General features: G+C 41.8%; 1 non-coding gene across 1 annotated transcript; it reads right to left on the bottom strand.

Moving 5' to 3' along the window:
* Positions 1-3989: 3989 nt before the first annotated feature.
* LOC141589273 (small nucleolar RNA R71) lies at positions 3990-4096 on the bottom strand. Its single transcript, XR_012520220.1, has one exon. It is a non-coding gene; the product is annotated as a small nucleolar RNA R71 (small nucleolar RNA).
* Between the last annotated feature and the right edge of the window lie 2148 nt (positions 4097-6244).

Raw genomic sequence — 6244 nt, 5'->3', positions numbered from 1 at the left:
CTTCCTCGCTGAGCGAAAGCTTAAGGAGGACGCTGAGAAGGCGGTCCCCGGCCGAGAGAGCTAAGGTTGAGTCCGTTGGGCGATGCCGCTAAGTCGGGAGAAGAGGAACAAGCTTGAGGGTGGTTACAAGGCCATGGTTGAGCAGAGGGAAAGATGGAAGGCCCTGCATTTGGTCGAGGCAAAGGAACATAAGGGCACAAAGGCTATCCTTGCTCAGAGGGAGAAGGATATTGAGATGCTGAAAACCGTTATCATCCCTGAAATGTGTGCCCTGTGACGGACCAAGTCAAGATGCTACAAGGGATGCGATTAAGGCCCTCCTTCCCGAAGGCACTTTTCCGTGGCAAGATTTTGACAAACTTCGGATGAGAAGGCGGCCGAGGAGGCCAAAGCCGCGGCAGGGCGAAGGCGGCGAAGGCTTCTCGGGAGAGCGGCGCCAAGGCGGCCCATGATGCTAAGGTGAAGGAGGCTAGAGAGGAGGCCGAGAGGGCAAGGGCACGCGAAGGCGCCAAGTCGTCCTTCCGGGGCCGCCCACCGATGGTGATGTCTGCTGCTATCGCTAGGTGGCGAGCAAAGAACAAGCATAGGGAGACGGGCGGTCGTCACCAGACTTACCTGGCCTTTCGAACAGCTTCAGCTGTTCGGGGGCCAACTTTTGAGCCTTTCCTCCCTGCCATGCTTTTGGCGCTTCAAGTCTGAATGTTGTAATTTTTGTTGTTCCTTCTTTTTTTTTGTTAAACTTTGGTAGGTTGAGCTTAGGTTTTCCCTATGGGGACGGCCGCCGACTTTATTTTGTCTCACCTGTAAACATTTTCAATGAAGTTTGTTTATTTGCTTTCGGCTTGGCCGAGGCTTTGATCTCATCCTCCATCCAGTTGTCTTCTTACGTTTTTAAACATATTGAGCGCTTTTTCGTTTTACCTTCGGCTTGGCCGAGGCAATTAGATTGCGTATCTCAACTGTACTTAAACGTTTTTAGCATATTGGCCGTGTCCTCTACTGCACCTGAACAGGCCGAGGTAGCAAGATTCACGTTTCCCAATTTGCTTAGCAACATGTTGGCATGTCGTTCGCTTCCTCCTCTACTCTCGGTCATGCCGAGGCGGTCAGATTTGTGCTTCCCAACTGCTGTTGTAAACATGTTAGCATATCGGTCGTTTCCCCGTCACTCCCGGCTTTAGCCGAGGCAATCGAGGTTACGGCTCGACTGCATTCGTATCTATAGACATATTGATCGCTTCCTCTGCCACTCCCGGATTGGCCGGGCGATCATTTGCGTTCTCAACTGTACTTATACGTTCTTAAGCATGTTGGTCGCTTTCGCGAGTATCAACTGCATTTGTAGTGACTGCCCGGCTTTGGCCGTGGCGTCTACTTTGGTACGACTACGGAGGGGACTCTTCATTTCGATGGAAAACTTGGATCACTCTTCATTAGATATAATCACGCGTTGGGGTGCCCACAACGGTCTCGGACACCTCCGCCGCTATATGAAATATTTCCTAAGGTTGTCTGTGTTCCAGTGGCTCATTAGAGGCACACCCTCCATGTCTGTCAGCCGGTATGTCCCCGGCCTCATTTCTTCAACCACCCTGTACGGTCCTTCCCAGTTGGCCGTCATCTTACCATGGATGTTTCCTTTGTTGGTTGCGGCCGACTTTCTCAGGACTAAATCTCCTACTCTTAAGTCCCTTTTGTGGACCCTACAATTGTACGCTCTTTGATAAGTGCATATTTTATATACTTTCATCCCCTATATTAGCTTCATTTTATTTGTTAATTAGCACTTATCATAGTGTCATAAGCTAATATTTGTTGTTCTAGTGTATTTGCTTGTCTTAACATGTTTTTGTAGGAATCTAATCATTTAGAGGCTTTTTCCTATCATTTTATACACTTAGTTCATTAAGCTAATCAAGACCAAGTGTTGGACTAAGCATGGAACATTGGATTGGGTTTTGCATGAAGAAATTGATGGATTAGTATGAGTAATGCAAATGTTGCCAACAAACAAAGTCAAAGCCCAAATGTTCAAGTCCAAGTCAAGGTGGAAAGCATAAGATTCCAACATGCTTAGGATGCTTTTTGGGAGCTCTAAAGATCATAGATGAGGCATTTACCCGGGTGATTAAGGAGCATTAAAGTATAAACTTTGGATTCCTCACGCAATTAATTGAGGAATTAAGAGAAAATACCCGGAAACACACGACCCCGATCGGGGCCACCTAACCCCGATCGGGGCCGCATGCATCTAGGCTTTTACGTTTTGCTTTCCTCTCCTATAAATAGGAGAGGTATTCCGAGGCTTTGATCATCCAATTTCACGTCCAAGTTTTAGTTTACAATAACCTTAAGCATTATAATTCTCTCAATAGTTTTCATATTAGTTTACAAATTAGTTAATCTTGTAGTTGTTCAAACATTTGGTTCTAAGTTATTTCAAGCTTTTGGTTATACATTGCTCTTCCATACAAGTTCTCTATTATTAAGGTATTTCTATTTCTAGTTTGCAATTTACATTTCTATTTTAATTACCACATAGTTTATAATCAAATATTCCATTTTACATTAGCATTGTTCTTTTCTCATGTTATATCATCCAATTAATATAAATCTTATAACCATGTTTAATATTTCTTACAATATAATTTGCAATTTACATTTTAGTATGAGTAGCTAAATTTCCCAGTCTAAGGGCTAGGGGAGCCATGCATAAATTTAATATATAAACATGATAAAATAAGTTAATAATGATATTGTTCATATTGCTTCTATCACATGCTTGCATCGTCACGTTTAATCGTTGTTTAAGGCCTTATTCAATTGATTAAGTTTGTTCATTCATTCTATAAGTCGAGAGGCGCGGAATTGAATTAGACAAAGCATGTATAGTAGGACGACCTAGTCATGGACGAGAGTTTCTCTAGGACCCAGTCTATGGTTGATGCTAATATCGTAAGATGGGCATCTTTAAACCTAAGCAATTGACAATGTTATTAGTACCGAATTTATCATAATCATATGTTTACCTTTGCATGTGTGACCCGAACCCCTTAGACTCTCTTTTATTATATAATTTACATCATTATTGTTATCAATCATCAAACAACCAAACCAAACCAATTCGTAATCGACCTTGATAAAAATCTACCCATAGCAATTCACGACGTAATTCCCGTTTCCTTGTGTTCGACCCCTATTGCTACATTAACTTGTTGTCTAGGGTAATTATCTTTGCATAGGTACGCGATAAGCCTATCAAGTTTTGGCGCCGTTGCCGGGGAGACGGTTTTATTGCTTTTTGAATTGTCGATTTTTATCTTGTTTTATTTTGTCTTGGGGAACACTTGTTCCTTGAGACCGTTACTTATCATTTTCCTAGAAATTGTTGTCTTATGCCCAGGTCCTCTCGTAGTGGAGAATTGCTTTCACCGGATTCCGAACCCGAGAAAACCTTTAGGAGAAGACGACGTTTTTGGAAGGAAGTAAAAGAAGCCACCTCTCCCGTCCAAGTTAAAAGTGCTAGAAAGTCTTACTTAGACGATCTAGAGGTTCTTGAAGAGGAGGAGGTTTCAAGTTCATCATCTCCACCACCATCACCATCTACTACCAAAAAGATGGTGAAACTTTCCGATCATTCAAAACCCACCGCGGCCATGCTTCCAGCCGGAATCACCACCACTCAAATCACCGCGCCGGAATTCGAGATCAAACCGGCTTTCATTAGCCTTGTGGAGAGGAAGCAATTTGGAGGAAGTCCTTTGGAGGATCCCAATTTGCATGTTCAAAACTTTTGTGACTATTGCTCCATGATTCGCCAAACGGGTGTCACCCAAGCCCAAATAAGGGAAATACTTTTCCCTTTCTCATTAAAGGACAAGGCCAAGCTTTGGATCAATAGCCTTGACCGCACCGCCATGGGAATCACCAATTGGGAGACTTTGGCTCTTGCTTTTTATCAAAAGTTTTTTCCACCGAAGAAAACTCAAACTTTGAGGAGCCAAATCACCGGATTCCGTCAACAAGCTCTTGAGAGCTTATATGAAGCTTGGGAGAGGTACAAGGAGCTTCAAAGGCAATGCCCACATCATGGGCTAGATGATTGGTTTCTAGCAATAACATTCTACAATGGATGTTGTGCCGAGTCCCGAAGGATTCTTGATTCCGCCAACAATGGGCGGTTTGATCAAATTGACACCGACCTTGCTCATGCCACGATTGAATCTATGGCGGTCCATGATGCTCAATATGTCAATTCCCGAGCTGTGCCATCCAAAGGTAAAGAAGAATCCTCTAACAACTCCGTTTTGCTAGCTCAAATTGCCTTGCTCCAACAACAATTGGCGGAGAGAGATGCTAAAGATTCCATTCAACAACTCAATGTCGTGTCTTCAACAAGCCAAATCATTGTTTGTGACGGTTGTGGAGGTGCGGGTCATTATGCCGCTCATTGCCGAGCCCCCATCGAAGAGGTAAACGCTTTTCAAGCTTTAAGACAAAGTTTATATCCACCGGGTACATTTTCCAACACTTATAACCCAAATACAAAATTTCACCCGAACTTGTCTTACAATAGCAACAATGTGCTTAACCCTCAACCCCCACCACAACAAAATGCCTATGTCCCTCAACAACAAAAGTATATCCCTCCACCAGGTTATCAAAATCAACAAAGGCCCCCACAAAACAATTACCAACAAAATCCACCACAAAATGGCCAACAAAACAATCAAGGAGTTGGTAAGCTCGAGGGCATGATAATACAAATGCAAAGGGAATTATTGGCTCAAATTCAAAAAAAATGATCAAGCTCATAGTGCCGCGGTCAAGATGTTGGAACAACAAGTGGCTCAATTAGCCGCTTCTAGCTCTCAAAGGAAGAATGATGTGGCTAAAGTCGTATTACCAAATCAAAGTAAAACTATCTCAGGACTAACAAGAATAGCTAGTGATAAGACAGGTATCGAATCCACAAGGAGGCGGTAAAAGCTAAGTCTAAGAGTATTTAAGCTGTCTAGAAGTAACCAATTTCGGGGGGTTTTGTTTTGAGTTGATTCTAACAAACTAATTGCAATGTAATTAAAGGATGAATGACAATATTATTAAAAGTCTAGGAATTGGGTTCACTAGGTCAATTAGTCGGGGATTATCAATCAATTACTAAATCTATCAAGTTGTTCAAGGCCATAAGATCGGTCGACTCCATTATGCCCTTTAGATCGATTCTAACATGCGGTCGCTATGATTAGATACTCTCTATTTGATTATCGCAGCCTATATCAATTCTAACCCGGTCGGCGATAGGATCGATTCGCTACACTAATTAATAACTCATGCCTCAAGTTGATTAACTAGAAGAATTACAATAATCAAACAACAACCTTAATGATATCAATAGCAACTAATTGATTTTCCCTTTTTATTAACCTAGATCCCCTTCATCCTAGATGAGGGGATTAGCTACTCATGACTATAATAACAACAACAAATATGATTAAAGATGAAGACATAATTGCAAGTATAAAACAATAATTGAAGAACATAAAACAATGATTAAATTACTGAGGAAAGATTAGTACCATACAAAAGGAAGATTAGGGTTCTAAGAGAGTTTTTCCAGCAATACCAAGCAAAATATAACGTAAATTTACAATAAAACACGAGTCTTTAATTTATAACAAAAGATTAACGTTTTCGGAAATTCCGGAAATAAACCCGCCAGAAAGGATCCTCGATCGAGTCAGAGGTGACTCGATCGAGGACGGCTGCTCGATCGAGTCGTGTGACTCGATCGAGGAACTAGCTCACAGTTCCTTCTTCTTCTTTCACTTCTAGTCTTCATGATTCCTCGTTTCCCGTGCCATGCTTCGTGTACTCTTCTATGCCGTCTCCGCCATGCTAACCTTAGCTTGATCATACTCATAACGAGTCATTTCTGCATCAAAACACAAAATAGCGGCAGTATCGACAATTCATTGAAATAAAGCATATAAATGATATAATAGGCACGAAACGGTACGTAAAACGGTATAAAGGGAGCTATAAAAGTATATATGAAAGTGATACATCAAACTCCCCCAAACCAAACCTTTGCTTGTCCTCAAGCAAAGCAAATGATCAGACTAAAACAAAGAACAACGGACATATGGTGAATGAATAACTCACAAAGAAATGTCTAGGCACATACAAATCTCAAATTGTCCATATCTAGAACAAAGTAATGACCAAAATGGTGCTAATAAAA

The sequence above is a fragment of the Silene latifolia genome, chromosome 6 (genome assembly GCF_048544455.1).
Source record: "Silene latifolia isolate original U9 population chromosome 6, ASM4854445v1, whole genome shotgun sequence".
In the NCBI taxonomy this organism is placed as follows: Eukaryota; Viridiplantae; Streptophyta; class Magnoliopsida; order Caryophyllales; family Caryophyllaceae; genus Silene; species Silene latifolia.
This window is presented reverse-complemented; position numbering and strand designations above follow the sequence as displayed.